The sequence below is a fragment of the Oryx dammah genome, unplaced genomic scaffold (assembly GCF_014754425.2).
Source record: "Oryx dammah isolate SB20612 unplaced genomic scaffold, SCBI_Odam_1.1 HiC_scaffold_3, whole genome shotgun sequence".
NCBI lineage: Eukaryota > Metazoa > Chordata > Mammalia > Artiodactyla > Bovidae > Oryx > Oryx dammah.
The window spans coordinates 7,795,863-7,814,321 of NW_024070187.1; the positions used below are offsets into that span (position 1 = coordinate 7,795,863).

Here is an 18,459-nt window from a genome sequence, read left to right on the forward strand (position 1 = left end):
CCTTTATAAGCCTCTTCCATTTTTTAGTCCAGGGGAGCACCATTCAAGTGTTTCTGGAATTTGTGTCTCTAGGTTACAGCCCTGACAGACCCCGAATAAACATCTGTTTATTTTACCCAGGTCTTTCTTTCTAATATTTTGATTACAAAAGGGATGTAAAATCAGAGAAGACCCCTCCAAAGATAATAAATACAGATATCAGGAATATAAGGTCTGGTAGTTTACCTGTCACAGCACTTTTTCGAGTATTAATCAACAGTACTTAGGCGGATTACAAGACAGGAGGATGTTCAGGAGACTCACCAGCAGTGACCGGAATGGGTGGCACCTTGGTGGTAAGAGAAATTCCTGCTCACTTGGCAGGGCAGTGGTGTGGATTCGTGGCTTGTCTAGTTGTGGATGGACCATTGTTAGAGAGCCAGCATTTACTGCTGCTTATATTCAGGCTTGTGAGGTGCGCGCTCTTGTTCTTTCATATCATATATGTCTTTATCTGCACACTTTATTCTTTACTTGATATAAATTGACTAAATTTGGTGTGTCTCAAGTTTCTGTTCAGACATAATTTTTAGTTGTATGTACTTAGCATGACTTTTTTAGCCTCTTTCCCTAGAACATCATCTAAGCACTTCAATTCTCACCGCTAATTAGCACATTCTTCCCATATTTCTTTGTTTAGAGACTGAGAGGCCTAGCTCCTTTACACTCCTTGCTGAGAAACAAAAGGCCCCGGCAGTCCATGGTAACCCTTAGGTTACATCTACTCAGGGGAATTGTGTACAAAGCACAGCTTTAAATCACAGCAAAGCCTGAAGCCAGGGAACATTTTGTTATAGACCTTCAGATCAAAGATAAAAGAATTCACATTTTAAAATACCATATAGAGGATTACATTTTTGCATTGAACACACTGCAAAACTAGAATTAGACCAAAGCCAGTACCATGGCTTGCAAAAGCTTTAACTATATAGACTTTTTTTTTTTAGAACAATGAAGCAAATTGAGAAATTAATAACATTATCAGATTCCTGGCAGAGGTGGGTAAGGTAATTTTTCAGGAGGTTATTGTCCACCTAACTATTAGTCTGATGGAGCATCAACCCAAATCCGAAGCTGAATACAGTTTTAAGCTCTCTTATGACTGGATGATAGAAAACTCATATTCCCTATCTTTTTCAGAGAACACATTCTTTATATTACTTCTACCTGGAACTTGTTGGAAACATTTATTTGGGGGAATCATTCTATTAACAATTGCCACTTATATCTTCAAATAATCTATGTATCTGTTAACATAAGGAGGACTATAGAGAATTGTATACATGCATCTGTTTCCATACAAATACATTTACTGAAATTCATTTCATGTTAATAACTTTCTACAAAGTGTGTTATGAGTAAAAACCCTAGATTAAAAATCTGTTTCTGTAATAGGATGTTCTTGAAAGAATTATTCTTGCATTTGCACAGAGCGTATCTAATGAAAATACAAGACAGACTTTCACTATGATATTTTTAAAACTTTATGTACACTGAGAATCATACAACACATGCTGTGGAAAACAAAGCTGCATACTCAGAATTTAAAATAAAACTGTTTTCTGAGAACCAAATACAATAAAACAAAAATAACAGTGTGAGTATATGTTGTCTGAAAGTCGCTCAGTCATGTCCGACTCTTTGAGACTCCACGGACTAAAAAGCCCATGGAATTCTCCAGGCCAGAATACTGGAATGGGTAGCCATTCCCTTCTCCAGGGGATCTTCCCTACCCAGGGACAGAACCTAGGTCTTCTGCCTTACAGGAGGATTCTTTACCAGCTGAGCCACAAGGGAAATCTAAGAATACTGGAGTGGTAACCTATCCCTTCTCCAGTGGATCTTTCCAACTTATTGTCTAAAGGAGTTTATTTTCACTCTCCCTCAGCTACTAAGAGTACATGGACACAGCACAGCAAGTTTCTCTGGCAGATCCTCCTGACTGTTCACACTAGATGTTCCTGAGCCAAAGCTAATCCCCATTCCCAGCTACCCTCGTGGTCACTGTGGCCATGCGATTAGATCTTGCCATGTGATATTTGCAAAAGTCCAGGCTGAAATTTTAAGGAAGCAAATGTGTCTCCCACATTCTTTTACCATTGGCCTTTAGGATACAGATGAAAATGAGACCTTAAGAAATGACAGATAAAGACACCATTTATGGTCCTTAAATAATCCCTCCCCCCTCCAAATTAACCTTTCCACTTACACACAGGCCTTGGACTCTTATGTGAAAGAAACATACACTATCCTGATATGCCCTAATTTGCCAAACTAATTTATTTTAAAGTTTCTTTTTGGCCAGTAGGGGAAAGAGGACTGTGACATCATGACAGAGAAAGGGAAAAGGAGACTTTATTCACACACAATTCTATCTTTTATAAGATGTGATTCTTCCTTCACAGACCCAGTTTCTCTTTGGTTGCTCACTAGAAAAACCTTATGTAAATAGATGATGCACAGTAGGTTCTTAAAAGTTCATTGCCTTGAACACTCAAGTTATTAATGCCAGCTGCTAATAAGATGGGTGTTAATTTTGTTTTACTACTCATCATAGTCAAATTTAATGACTACAACTATACCTGTTAAAGGCATTTTGTTTGTTACACTTAGTCTTTCATGTGACCTTCTGGACCGTCTTCCTTTTGTTTCACAAGTGTCATTTTTTAGGTCCATGTTTTGCTATTAGTTGCCTTTATACAAGACGACTAAAAATAAAGCATTTGGTTTCTTCAGGTAGCTACACATTCTACAACTCAACTCCTGTATGATGGGATTCTCCAGGCCAGAATACTCAAGGGGGTAGCCTTTCTCTTCTCCAGGGGATCTTTCCAACCCAAGGATTGAACCCAGGTCTCCCACATTGCAGGCAGATTTTTTACCAACTGAGCCACAAAGGAAGCCCAAGAACACTGGAGTGGAACTGAGCTATCAGGGAATCCCTTAAAACAAAAAAACAAACAACAACAAAAAAAAAAAAACAAAAAAAACTATTATAGATAATTCAAAATTCATTCTGGGAACTTTCTGCAGTGAAAATAGCAGAGATAATGACACTGATCAATAGGAAAGACAAAAAAATCCTAACAATATTTGTCTATGAAGTAAGTCATATTTAAATATCATGGTACTACAGGGAAACATCACCAATTATCCACTTTTTACAACCAATTTTTATATATAATTTAGAGAACATCTTGGAATGTCCTATAGTGGTTATAATTTTGACAAAGTAAAAATATAATTACAGCTATGAGGGTCTGGAAGGTGAAAGGGAATGAGGACTCATTATAAAATGAGAACTGGAATCTGTAGTATATATAAAAGTAGGGCTTTAGTTATATTATTTGAAGATGAAGTGGGACCTGTGAGAAAATGAAAACTATTAATGTATTTGAAGATTTTTAGAAAAGGTGGAGGGTAGGGTAAATTTTAGCCAACTTTTCTATGTGTATATTTAAAAGAATTATGATTTAAAGAAGGCAGTAAATTTTTTTTTAATTTTTTTTCCTGGTTTTTCTTTTCTTTCTTTTTTTTTTTTTTTTACTTTATTTTATTGGTTTTGCCATACATTGACATGAATCCACCATGGGTGTATACAACCTCCCAATCCTGAATCCCCCTCCCATCTTCCACCCCATATCATCTCTCTGGATCATCCCCATTCACCAGCCCCAAGCATCCTGTATCCTATATCAATCATAGACTGGCACTTCGTTTCTTACATGATAGTATACATGTTTCAAAGCCATTCTCCCAAATCATCCCACCCTCTCCCTCAGTGTCCAAAAGTCCATTCTATACATTTGTGTCTCTTTTGCTGTCTTGCATAAAGGGTCATCATTACCCTCTTTCTAAATTCCGTATATATGTGTCAGTATACTGTATTGGTGTTTTTCTTTCTGGCTTACTTCACTCTGTATAATTGGCTCTAGTTTCATCCATCTCATTAGAACTGATTCAAATGTATTCTTTTTAATGGCTGAGTAGTACTCCATTGTGTATATGTACCACAGCTTTCTTATCCATTCATCTGCTGATGGACATCTAGGTTGTTTCCATGTCCTGGCTATTATAAACAGTGCTGCGATGAACATTGGGGTACATGTGTCTCTTTCAATTCTCGTTTTCTTGGTGTGTATGCCCAGCAGTGGGATTGCTGGGTCATAAGGCAGCTCTATTTGCAATTTTTTAAGGAATTTCCACACTGTTTTCCATAGTGGCTGTACTATTTTGCATTCCCACCAACAGTGTCAGAGGGTTCCCTTTTCTCCACATCCTCTCCAGCATTTATTGCTTGCAGACTTTTGGATCGCAGCCATTCTGACTGGTGTGAAATGGTACCTCATTGTGGTCTTGATTTGCATTTCTCTGATAATGAGTGATGTTGAGCATCTTTTCATGTGTTTGTAAGCCATCCGTATGTCTTCTTTGGAGAAATGCCTATTTAGTTCTTTGGCCCATTTTTTGATTGGGTCGTTTATTTTTCTGGAGTTGAGCTGCATAAGTTGCTTGTATATTTTTGAGATTAGTTGTTTGTCAGTTGCTTCATTTGCTATTGTTTTCTCCCATTCAGAAGGCTGTCTTTTCACCTTACTTATAGTTTTCTTTGTTGTGCAGAAGCTTTTAATTTTAATTAGATCCCATTTGTTTATTTTTGCTTTTATTTCCAGTATTCTGGGAGGTGGATCATAGAGGATCCTGCTGTGATTTATGTCGGAGAGTGTTTTGCCTATGTTCTCCTCTAGGAGTTTTATAGTTTCTCGTCTTACATTTAGATCTTTAATCCATTTTGAGGTTATTTTTGTGTGTGGTGTTAGAAAGTGATCTAGTTTCATTCTTTTACAAGTGGTTGACCAGTTTTCCCAGCACCGCTTGTTAAAGAGATTGTCTTTACTCCATTGTATATTCTTGCCTCCTTTGTCAAAGATAAGGTGTCCATATGTGTGTGGATTTATCTCTGGGCTTTCTATTTTGTTCCATTGGTCTATATTTCTGTCTTTGTGCCAGTACCATACTGTCTTAATGACTGTGGCTTTGTAGTAGAGCCTGAAGTCAGGCAAGTTGATTCCTCCAGTTCCATTCTTCTTTCTCAAGATTACTTTGGCTATTCGAGGTTTTTGTATTTCCATACAAATCTTGAAATTATTTGTTCTAGTTCTGTGAAAAATACCACTGGTATCTTGATAGGGATTGCATTGAATCTGTAGATTGCTTTGGGTAGTATAGTCATTTTCACTATATTGATTCTTCCAATCCATGAACATGGTATATTTTCCCATCTATTAGTGTCTTCTTTGATTTCTTTCATCAGTGTTTTATAGTTTTCAATATATAGGTCTTTAGTTTCTTTAGGTAGGTATATTCCCAAGTATTTTATTCTTTTCGTTGCAATGGTGAATGGAATTGTTTCCTTAATTTCTTTTTCTACTTTCTCATTATTAGTGTACAGGAATGCAAGGGATTTCTGAGTGTTTATTTTATATCCTGCAACTATCCTGCAATTTTATAGAACTAAAATATGGCCCAAAGTGCTCACAGCTAGGGCATAGGTCAGTGGATAGTGAGGATAGTGATTCTCATTGTCCCTTTATTATATTAATAATATGGTATGACAATGTGTTGCTGTGATCATTCTAATGGGGATAAAGAGAGACTGGAAAAATTTTAATGGATCTAAGTTTTAAGATCCACCTTTGAGAGATGTCCAGTGAGGTTCACAGTTCAGTTCAGTTGCTCAATCGTGTCCGACTATGTTGTAATACCTGCTCAACATTTGAACACATCACATTTACGTAAGAGAAATCTGCCCTTGACCTTCAAGGGTAACTTCAGCTTATCATTGGCTATAGATAATACACAGCTATATAACTTCACTATATAAAGGTAGGTAGCATTTTGTGTATATACAATATGACTAAATTTATTTTGAAAATTATAACCAATATTGAAAAATATATTTTAATAATTGAACATTGAATATAAATATTTAATAAGTATTATAGACATCAGTTAAAACTCTTCAAAAAGGCACATTATAAACAAAATGTAGAGGTCACGATAGTTTAATATTTTCCACATTCCTACAGCCTATTTCTATTGTTGAGACCCATAGCATCATAAGTGTATTCTAGATTAATTTGATGAAAAGTAAACCATAACTGGGAGGGGGGCCAGGAAACAACCTGCTACTATTGTAGATACCTAGAAATATAGAAAGACTTCCTAGTCTAGCTGATGAAGACCAAGAGACTGTTTCTTAACCACTAAATACATCTGTGCATTTCCTACCTAATCAACACCAAGGCCCTCATGTTAAATGAGAATTCACACCCTCATTAGAACAGCTAGCCATTGCAAGACTCTTCCTGTTACAATGGTACTACACAGGTTGCATGTTTTCCTGGTTCATTGATTCACTGATGGGCGGGTTTTTCTTCTTCAGACTCATGTGTATTGTCAGTACCTCAATAAGAGAGAAAATGCTTGCTCAGATTTGCCAGCTTATTTGACATGTACCAGAGCTCTTTTCATCTGATAGAATTCATGATACACACATATATGAGGGTCCAACCTAAATACTTAGAGTTAACTAAAATGGATCTTTAATAGTTGAATAGATTGTGTCTATGTCTGTTAGTATAGTAATAGTATTTCCTTCAGTAGGACACTAGAAAAGTTCCAGACCACATTTTCTCTCAACATGGCATTAGGATCCTTTAGGTTTACCTAATGTCAGACTGGTGTAGCTCAAAAAGTGAAAAGCAACTTCATCTCACATCTATAAGGGATTCTGTGGTTGGCTTTGATGTAAATTGGGCATGAAATAAATATCTTACTGCTAAAGCAGAGAAGCAAAATCTATTATGAACTTGAAATGGATCTCAAAATAGCAAATTATTTTCTATGGTATAGTATTTTCTCTGCTATTGTTTTGCTTTATTCATTTTTAAAGCTTTGCTGAGAAGCAATTATGTTACCTTTTCTCTTTGCTTTCATTACTTATGAATTCGATATTAACTTCTACTTATTACCACTTGGTTTTATTTTTAAACAACTATAAGAATTTTAAGGACATTAAAGGCTTTGTTGACTAGGTGACTGTTAATATATTGTCTTTTAACTATCTTCTCACAGATTAGCATGGTCTGAAATTCTTAACAACTTAAAATGCACAAACAATTTAAATTTGTAGAAGAATTCCTTGATGATTACTTAATGACACTTCAGTTATTTACAACAGATGTCAAAAGTAAACAAGCAATCACATTTCCAGAGATTTTAATGTTATGGTTCCTAAATAGCTTTTTGTCATAGTGTTAAGATAACTTATTTAAAATGCTGCAGGTTAGTGCATTTCAGTGGGTTTATGTGAAATCAATATACTTTCAGTTTCACTTTTTGATGTTGATGAAAAATCAGGTTAGGCATTCATGTATATATAAAGTACACCTCCTTCAAGTGAGTTAAAGATATACTGAATTTTAATGATATATCTGTGATTATGTGAGAAAGTCAAATGGTCTGAGTTTTTTAATTCAGTAAAGGAGTATAGGAGTTTCTGCTCTAATATTATTTAAGTGCTTTTGGAAAAGTCTTGGTGAGGAAATACCAATAGATTAGAGGGTCAAAGTTTGAAATCTATGAAACTTTGTATCAGGAGCAATAGCAAAATCATAAATCAAAATAATAATGTAATAACATTTCTAGTAAATGAAGAATATCCTAGTAAATATAGAATTTATCTTCAAAAATAGACTGTGAAGTTTGTTTGATAGTTAGGATGATGAAACAGGATTGGAGCTGAGAAAAACAAGAGCAGAAAAACTTCCCCAGAAAGGACAGTACTTTCACACACACAAATGGTGAAATGAACAACACTTCCAAAGGAGAATGTAAAGTTAAACTAACCCACGGAGATCTGTGGGTATGACATCATGCCACATTTCTATTTCAGTGGGATTTTACTGCCTTTAGCTATCTGAGGGAAACTTACTTTCAGCTACAGGTTCTTTGTAGTAAAATGCTTGAATGTGCTGAGAAAAAATATATACGAATCAATGCTATTTCTGAATTATGGTGTCACTCATGTATTGTCAGTTGCATTTTATATTTACCTTTTTCTTTGTGGAGTTATGCATTGTTGAAAAGCAGACTGTACTTGTTTTAAGGAATTAAATCGCATTTTCCTTTTTAATACAAAAGTGCATATGAATTTCGAACAATTTTCAAATCAATGTTGGACTCATACTTATGTTCCCACAGTACACTCAAGATTAATAATGCTCTTACATTAACTTTGTTTAGGAAAAACTTACCTGAGCAATGTTTTAAAACCTCTTTAACAAAAGCTCTATGTAGGCAATGTCATAAAAACATACACCAATTTCTTTAATACTTTGACTCTCTGTGAAGCACCTTCATGCTCTCTGATAAAGTCAGTGTATTCTAGGGTTAAAATTTCACAATACAGAGAAATAGTTATCAACTCAAAAATTTTTTATTAATAAATTACTTCTATATTTTTAAATTATACTATTAATTAGAGATAAAAATGATTAAAGGACATTTTGACACTCAAGATTGAAAACAAAAACGGATATCAAGCAAACAGTAATTGTAAGAAAACTTCTGCATTTTTTTTTAAAAGAATCTTAAAGTACACTTCAAGACCATGAGAAATACAGAGATAAATAAGGTCATTTTGGAATGAATAACCTGGTCAAGTTGTTTACGAAGTTACTAAAAACTAAGTATTTATACAATTAATTCAATTTCAAAATAAAAATGGATTTAAGGAGGGATAAATCCATAACAATAGTTACTCTAACATTTTTCTTTCAATAATTTATTCAGTGAGTAAATAATCTCTAAGGATATAGAATATTTGCAAAACACAGTTAACCAATTTGAATCAACTGCATTTAGGACACTACACCTAATAGTAACAGAAAACATATCCAGTTTAAGTATACAAATAACTTTTATCAAAAGAGACCATCTGCTGGACCATTAAGTAAATCTCAATAAATTTCAAACCATACTGAAAGATGGGAGCAAAGTCATATAGAAGATGTTCTCTGACCACAGCAGTGTTAAATTAATCAGTAGATAAAAGATGTCTAGAAAATCCATAAGTGTTTAAAAAGCACACCACATAATTTTAAGTAAGAATCATAAGAAAAATCACAAAGCAAATTAAAAAAATGGAACTAAATGAAAATGAGGGCACAATGAGTGAAAAATTGTCTCTGCAGATAACTCATTCTATAGAAGGAAACAGAACTTTCTAGACTAATATGAGATGAGTGCATTAGTTTCCTACAACTACTCTAACAAATTAACACAAATTTAATAACTTAACACACAGTTACTCTCTTACAGTTTAGGAAGTCAGAAATCCAAAACCAGTTTCACTTCACTGTCCAGAACTCACAATGTGGGCAGGGCTGTGATTTCTCTGGAGGCTTTGGGGAAAAATTCATTTCCTTGGTTTTTACAGTTCCTGGAGTTGTATTATTTGTACCCCTGGCTGCAGGGTTCCTGGCTATTCTTCCATCTTTAAAGACAGAAGTGCAACATTTCACGTGGCCTCCATTTGCCTTCTGTCTCTCTAGTACCGCCCCCACCTGCCTCTCTCTCACAAGGATGCTTGTGATTACATCACTGAACCCATCTGGATAATCTAGGCTCTTCTTCCCATCTTAAATCATTAACCCTAGCACAAGTATAGAGTGCCATTTGCCATGTAAAAGGTAACATTCCCAAGGCCCAGGAAGCAGGACTTGGATGGATGTCTTGGGGGTCACTACTCAGCCTACCAGAGGCGACAGAGTGGCTTAAAATTAATGATCCAAGATTCTGTAATAGTATGGCAGATAAAAACCAAAAAGAAAAGTCACAATGAAGATAAAAACAAAGATGGATAAAATAAAGGCAGTCATTCAAAACAATATATTAAAGACAAAACTTAGTTCTTTAAAATGGTTGTTAATAAACTCTAAGAGATTCACAAAGACAATTAGAAAAAAAAAATGAAAATAAGGATGGTACCATAGATCTGTCAAATATAGAAAAAGATAATACTGAGTATGTCATAAGCAAATTAAAAAAAAATAAATTTGACAACATAAATAAAATCATTAGTGTTTGTGTGCTTTAGTTATTTTGGAATGTGTTTGAGTTTGGCTATTTTTTTAATTAGATATAAAATAATTAGAGAATAGGAAATGAGAGGAAAAAAAGTTCAGAGGTATTCATGTTTCATATATAAAGACCACCAGGGACCCACCTGTAGATTAAAAGTTCCAAGAAGCCATTCATGCATCGCAGGGGACCATGAACCATCTCAATTAAAGGGTGATATTCTATACAAGGGTCCCCAAGCCCTTGGGTATGGCCACAGCCTGTTAGAAACCTGGTTACAGAGCAAGAGGTGAGGGGCAGGTAAGCAGAGCTTCATCTGCTGCTTCCCATAACTTGCATTATCTCCTAAACTGCAATCCCCAAGCCCCACCACCCATCGATGGAAACCATGTATACCATGAAATTGGTCCTGGTACCAAAAAAGGTTGGGGACCACTGATTCTGTAGGGTTTGGGTTTGCACTCAGTGGTTTTGAGTAAGGTTTGAAAAAGCAAGCATTTCCTCTGATATCAGAAAGTTGGGGTAATTTCATGACTAATTACCTAAAAAGTTTCACCTAGGAGACAGGTGACATGAATTGAGGCTAATGTAATTGGGAAAGGAGTTTTTCAGCACAGGAGCCAAAATAGAAGGATGTTTGGTTACTTTCACAGTTTTCACAGTGTTCTTGTTTCTGAGTTTAGACATGATTACAGAGTGAGCTGCTTTTGTTCTGCTTCTACACGTTCTTGGACTGGTCTGTCTTAATGGCAGCCTGCGGACTTTTCCACATTAGTAAGGAAACATCTTGGTGCAACTGTTAGTGTTGTCAGGAACCAGCTGACTGCTGTCATGTCTGCCTCCCCCCCCCCCCCAGAGGCCTGAAATGTCTAGAAGCAATGAATACATTGCATTTCCCTTGTGGCTCAGTGGTAAAGAATCCACTTGCAATGCAGGAGATGTGAGTTCTATCCATGGGTCTGGAAGATCCCCTGGAGAAGGAAATGGCAACCCACTCCAGTATTCTTGCCTGAAAAAAATCCCATGGACAGTGGAGTCTGGCAAGTTACAGTCCATGGGTCACAAAAGAGTCTGATGCTGAATTACATGACCGAATGACTAAACAACAACAATGAATGCATTGCTTTCAAAAGTAGAGAAATATTTTCGAACCCTAGAGAAAGGAGAAACCCTGTGGGTTTAGAGCAAGTTGAAGGTTGAATGGGGTGGTAGCTACATGGACCATCAGCATTTGGTGACATTTACACTAGTTCAGTACCTTCCCGAAAGGTTCTTGTGTCCAACCTGCAGATGGATACATTAGACATCATCTAGAAGGAGCTGTGAGGAAGAGCATCAATACAGTAAAGAATGTGAAAAAATCAGTTACCAATGGCTTTGAGCTGCTTCCTGTTACCCTATTAACATGTGGGCAATTTTAAGACAGAAACCCAAAATTTAGTGGCTGGGGAGAATCTTTATGAATGACTGTGTTAGGATCTCTTCTATCTGAAGGATTTTGGAAGATTTGTAATCAGAGATTAACTGGTCTCCAAAACAAAAATTACTCTGTGAAACAAAATAAGACAATATGGTTTTTAAAAATTTCTATACAACCCAGCAATCCCACTGCTGGGCATACACACCAAGGAAACCAGAATTGAAAGAGACACATGTACCCCAATGTTCACTGCAGCACTGTTTATGATAGCCAGGACATGGAAGCAACCTAGATGTCCATCAGCAGATGAATGGATAAGAAAGCTGTGGTACATATACACAATGGAGTATTACTCAGCCAGTAAAAAGAATACATTTGAATCAGTTCTAATGAGGTGGATGAAACTGGAGCCTATTATACAGAGTGAAGTAAGCCAGAAAGAAAAACACCAACACAGTATACTAATGCATATTTATGGAATTTATAAAGATGGTAATGATAACCCTGTATGTGAGAAAGCAAAAGAGACACAGATGTATAGAACAGTCTTTTAGACTCTGTGGGAGAGGGTGAGGGTGGGATGATTTGGGAGCATGGCATTGAAACATGTATAATGTCAAATGTGAAATGAATCATGAGTCCAGGTTCAATGCATGATACAGGATGCTCGGAGCAGGTGCACTGGGATGACCCAGAGGGATGGTATGGGGGAGTTCAGGATGGGGAACATGTGCACACCCGTGGTGGATTCATGTTGATGTATGGCAAAACCAATACAATATTGTAAAGTAATTGACCTCCAAATAAAGGAAATAAATTTATATTAAAAAATTATAATTGTGAATTTGAAGTCTAACCAGATAAACTCACACAGTTCACATTAGATGATACTCTTGTCAATTTTACATGCATTTATACTGTATATCCCCTGGTAGCTCAGCTGGTAAAGAATCTGCCTGTAAAGCAGGAGACCTGGATTCAATCCGTGGATTGGGAAGATCCCCTGGAGAAGGGAAAGGTTACCCACTCCAGTATTCTGGCCTGGAGAATTCAATGGACTGTACAGCTCATGGGTTTGCAAAGAGTCAGATTCGACTGAGAGATTTTCAGTCACATACTGTGTATAATGGATCTTCACTATGTCATGAGGTTATTTTGGGAAAGTTGGTACATTTCTATAGGCTTTAATTATGACACCTCTAAAATAAGATGTATGCACTAATATATCCTTTGTCTCTATTCTTTTGTTGAAATATGTACATTGATATCTATATTTAACTTCAAATGTTTATTCATATTTGGAAGAACCACAGAAGAACAAAACTCAGTTCCTGAAAATATTAAGCTGTATTTTGAGGCTGACTAGAGAAAGCAAAATAATTTTTTACCCAAGAATAATTTTAAAATAACATTAGCCAAACATTCTATAAATAACCCAATGTCTTTTTCTTCCCCCAACTACAGCTTTCTCTTTCTCTCCTTTATAGACATCCTTACTATTTAGAATCAAGACTAATAAAAATGGGTCAACAAAGGAATTGGGAAAGTACATCACTAGCGTCAGCAGCAAAATTGAGTGGATGCTTGTGACCACCTCCTATCTTTCACTCACGACATCTTAGGAATTTATAGCACCAGAGCACGGCTGCACCATCATAGTCCATGTATTTTCTGAATCTACATATGCTATCAAATTAAAATGCAACTAAATGTGTGAGAATGATAAATGCTTTATTAAGTGAAAATATGTTTATTGTATGAATAAAGGAAATTTTCTAGCTCATGAAATTATAGAGAAGAGATATAAAAATACTGACAACATCTATAAAAACTTGATTTGCAACTGATGATTATGAACTCTGTAAGGGAGGTGGATTGAGTGCTCAGTTGCTTCATTCATGTCTGATTCTGCAACCCTATGGATTGTAGGGGCTAGTCTCCTTTATCCATGGGATTCTCCAGGCAAGAGTACTGGAGTGGATTGCTATGCCCTTCTCCAAGGGATGTTCCTTACCCAGGAATCGATACCATACCCCTTGTGTCTCCTGCATTCCAGGTTGATTCTTTAACCACTGAGCAACCTGGGAGGCCCAAGGCAGGTGGCAGATGGAAAAAACTACTTGCAGGCCATGGGGTTGATTATTGGCTATCTACCACTGATCAGGTACATGACCCTGGGTGGGTTATTTTACCAATTTTCTCATTTGTAAAATAAATATATTAATATATACATCAGAGTGTTCTGATTTAAAATTTAAAAGCACATGCAAGGTGATTAAATTATTTGGCAAATAGCAAGCACTCAATACTTGTCAGCTATTAGATTGTTCCTGCCCACTTCTGGCCTCCGTAGAAATTTATTTTTCAGGTTTGTCCTTCCAGTGCTTATTTGCATTCTTTTTGGCTTGACTTCCTTAGATCTTTGACACTTTTTACGTGAACCAGGAATATTTAATATAATATAAACACTCAAACAATGAATATTTTTAGATAAACCAAGGGAAACGAAAACAATGGGGTCATCTATTCATTCTATCAGTAGAGTTACTGTTTAAATTCAGTGATGTCAGCTGGTTTGTATAATTCACATGCCTCTATTGCAGATGGCGACTGCAGCCATTAAATTAAAAGACGCTTACTCCTTGGAAGGAAAGTTATGACCAACCTAAACAGCATATTAAAAAGCAGAGACATTACTTTGTCAACAAAGGTCCATCTAGTCAAGGCTATGGTTTCTCCAGTAGTCATGTATGGATATGAGAGGTGGACTAGAAAGAAAGCTGAGTGCCAAAGAATTGATGCTTTTGAACTGTCGTGTTGGAGAAGACTCTTGAGAGTCCCTCGGACTGCAAGGAGATCCAACCAGTCATCCTAAAGGAAATTAGTCCTGGGTGTTCATTGGAAGGACTGATGTTGAAGCTGAAATTCCAATACTTTTGCCACCTGATGCGAAGAGCTGACTCATTTGAAAAGACCTGATTCTTGGAAAGATTGAGGGCATGAGGAGAAGGGGATGACAGAGGATTAGATGGTTGGATGGCATCACTGACTCAATGGACATGGGTCTGGGTAAACTCTGAGAGTTGGTGATGGACAGGGAGGCCTGGCGTGCAGTGGTTCATGGGGTCACAAAGAGTCAGACATGACTGAGCAACTAAACTGAACTGACTCGTATCATAAAATATGATCCCTGTGCTTCTGATCATCTGAACAAAGCAATTTCTCTGTGTGTCTATATTAAAAATATCAAGTGTGGTGGACATTAGTACATTTTACTAATATTTGTAGTTTTCCTCCTTCCAATTATACAAGGTATTTGTATCACCTGCTATGTTAAGGTTGTTGCTCAAGTGGCAACAACCTTTCAGGTGGATGCATCTAATGTCTGGTGCTCAACTCTGCAGCCCATACAGTCTCTGCATGGGTGACTGTGGAAAAAAGTGATAAGAAGATGCCATAAGATTGAGACTGTGGGGACCACTGAGTCTACACATAGACAACAACTATCTTAAATTGAGCCCTAGATGCACAGCAGATTTTGAGTGAGTATATATATTCTGTGTGAAGCCACTGACATTTGGAAGTTATTTGCTACCATAGCATAGACTAGCCCAACATAATTTTATATTATACAAACTAAGCATTTTGATATTAATGTTAAATCTGCTCTTAGGTAACATAATTTTTTAATTATTAAAATTATCTCTGTACTAATGTTCTTAAAAAGATATTTACAGCATTGATTAAAATATTTAGAAATCAGAGAGGTGCTTAGGAATATATTATCTATGTATAATGATTTGAAAAGGTAGAAGAACTTGAGCTATTACCACTCATTGACCTCAGAATGTACCTTTTTTACAATGTTTGTGCAAAGAGATTGGTCTCTTCACAGTGATGCATATTACCAGTATGATTTTAATAAAGTAAGGTAAACCGATTTAAACAAAATTTAGAATAACAACTTACCACTTGTTACCTAAATTTGCCCTAAATATCAAATACAGAGCTTATTTCATATTATTTCTAGCATATCTTTCCCTGAGCTCTTCAAGATAAATATTTGGGAAACTTCCCTGAATCTATAGGTTGGCAGAAAATCAAGGAAAGGTAAATCAGATTTGTATTACTTCCTCCCCAGCTAAATTTACTATGCAGGATTGTCCTGACCAAAAGAGTACATTTCTGTGATATCACCCTCTTAGGCAAATAGCATAGTGTTACATCAGTATTTCACCAACTACAGCCGAGGTGACTTGAAGCCTCTTCTATTTCTAGCAGTACAGCAGTTTTCTTCTATTTTACTATTATCAGTACATCAAGATTCTGAGTTTATTGATATATTTTTATTCTTACATTTCCAGCAATATTTAATTTTATAGGGAGTGATAGTATTTCAAATTGGAAAGCTGCATAGTTCAGGTATATATTCAGGGAAAAGATTACTGAGTGTTATTGAAAATGCTTTCACCGAATGACATTCTTGAATTTTCTACTCTGCTCAGCTCTCAACTTAGCAGGCTTAAAGCAGAGAGTTCAGGACACAGAGTGAATCCATTTACGAGTCATTATGCTTAATATATCTCATGAGACTAACTTTAACCCGATCTTCCTGCTAATTTTGAACAAGTGACATTATAAGTGTTGGTTAGTATACTATATGTGTTTTTCATTAATATGTTCTTAAGACATGCTGGTAATTTATAATACTACATGTAATATACAGGTCAATTGTATTACTTGTTTCTGAAATATTAGAATACTTTCTCCTTCTTTTCAGGTCTACCTGGAAGCCAAATTAAAATAATAAATTTTGTTGCTGCACAGACTTTCTTGCATCAGCCAAAAGTAACAGAAAGTCCAAATCAGCACTGGTTTTGAAAAAATACAAAAAAACTGATTTCTCTTTCAGAAAATTGAGAGTTAAATTGGGTAAGTTAAGTTGAGGCAGCAGCCTCAGGGCTGAAACTGTGCCCAACTGTTCCGGTGGACAGGCTTTTTTGAACTGGTTGTTGTAAGGTCTCCCTTACTCAGTATGTTGCTGATTTAGAATTGCTGTTTCAACTCTAACTTTCATATCCACATTACAATCAATAAGAAGAAATTAAAAAGCAATAATAGACATGGTTCTTCCCTTTAATAACCTTTTTTTGTGTACTTTGCACATACATTTGCAGTCTGTTGTAATGTAACATAGTTACATAATGATTACTACTTGTTAAGGCAGTAGAAAGTAAAAGCTACATTCTGAAAGGCCAGGTGTCCAACTGGGACATTTTGAAAGAGATAATGGTTTTAGGGGATCTCAAAAAGAAAATTTTATCATTTTGGTATTTTATAAATTACAGTCACAATACCTAAGGTCTGGAATGGGAAAGACATGGGCAGTTATGTTGGAACACACTGAATCTTTGCTCAAGACTGCATCCTACAAATTGCTTAGATGGATACTGCCAACATGCAACTCTACTCAAAGCTACTATAGATAACCAAGATCCATTGGGACTGATATATTTTTACTATATCTAGGATTTTTTTCTTTTTTTTCAGCTTTATTGAGATATAATTGATATATAGCATTGTGTAAGTTTAAGTTGTAACACAAGCTGGAATCAAGATTGCCAGGAGAAATATCAATAACCTCAGATATGCAGATGACACCATCCTTATGGCAGAAAGTGAAGAGGAACTAAAAAGCCTCTTGATGAAAGCGAAAGAAGAGAGTAAAAAAGTTGGCTTAAAGCTCAACATTCAGAAAATGAAGATCATAGCAACCAGTCCCATCACTTCATGGGAAATAGATGGGGAAACAGTGGAAACGGTGTCAGATTTTATTTTTTGGGGCTCCAAAATCACTGCAGATGGTGATTGAAGCCATGAAATTAAAAGACACTTACTCCTTGGAAGAAAAGTTATGACCAACCTAGATAGCATATTCAAAAGCAGAGACATTACTTTGCCAACAAAGGTCCATGTAGTCAAGGCTATGGTTTTTCCAGTGGTCATGTATGGATGTGAGATTTGGACTGTGAAGAAGGCTGAGCACCAAAGAATTAATGCTTTTGAACTGTGGTGTTGGAGAAGACTCTTGAGAGTCCCTTGGACTGCAAGGAGATCCAACCAGTCCATTCTGAAGGAGATCAACCCTGGGATTTCTTTGGAAGGAATGATGCTAAAGTTGAAACTCCAGTACTTTGGCCACCTCATGTGAAGAGTTGACTTATTGGAAAAGACTCTGATGCTGGGAGGGATTGGGGGCAGGAGAAGAAGGGGACGACAGAGGATGAGATGGCTGGATGGCATCACTAACTCAATGGACGTGAGTCTGAGTGAACTCCGGGAGTTGGTGATGGACAGAGAGGCCTGGCGTGCTGCAATTCATGGGGTCACAAAGAGTCAGACATGACTGAGCGACTGAACTGATGTTGTAAGAGGATTACCAAAATTAGAATAAGATGTTAACACATGCTTGCTGCTGCTGCTGCTAAGTCGCTTCAGTCGTGTCCAACTCTATGCGACCCACCAGGCTCCGCTGCCCCTGGGATTCTCCAGGCAAGAACACTGGAGTGGGTTGCTATTTCCTTCTCCAATGCATGAAAGTGAAATGTGAAAATGAAGTCGCTCAGTCGTGCCCGACTCTTTGCCACTCCATGGATGGCAGCCCACCAGGCTCCTCCGTCCATGGGATTTGCCAGGCAAGAGTACTGGAGTGGGGTGCCATGTTGCTGCTTTTGCTATTATTTTAAAAATATTAGAGTTCTACTTTCATAGTAACTTTTCTGTGTGTGTATTTTTCAGTTCAGTTCAGTCAGTTAGTCATGTCCGACTCTCTGCAACCCCATGGACTGCAGCAC

General features: G+C 36.6%; 1 pseudogene; it reads left to right on the forward strand.

The window, feature by feature from the left end:
* The first annotated feature begins 317 nt into the window (after nucleotides 1-317).
* The window catches only part of LOC120862267, a 37,383-nt pseudogene continuing 19,241 nt past the window's right edge, over nucleotides 318-18,459 (forward strand).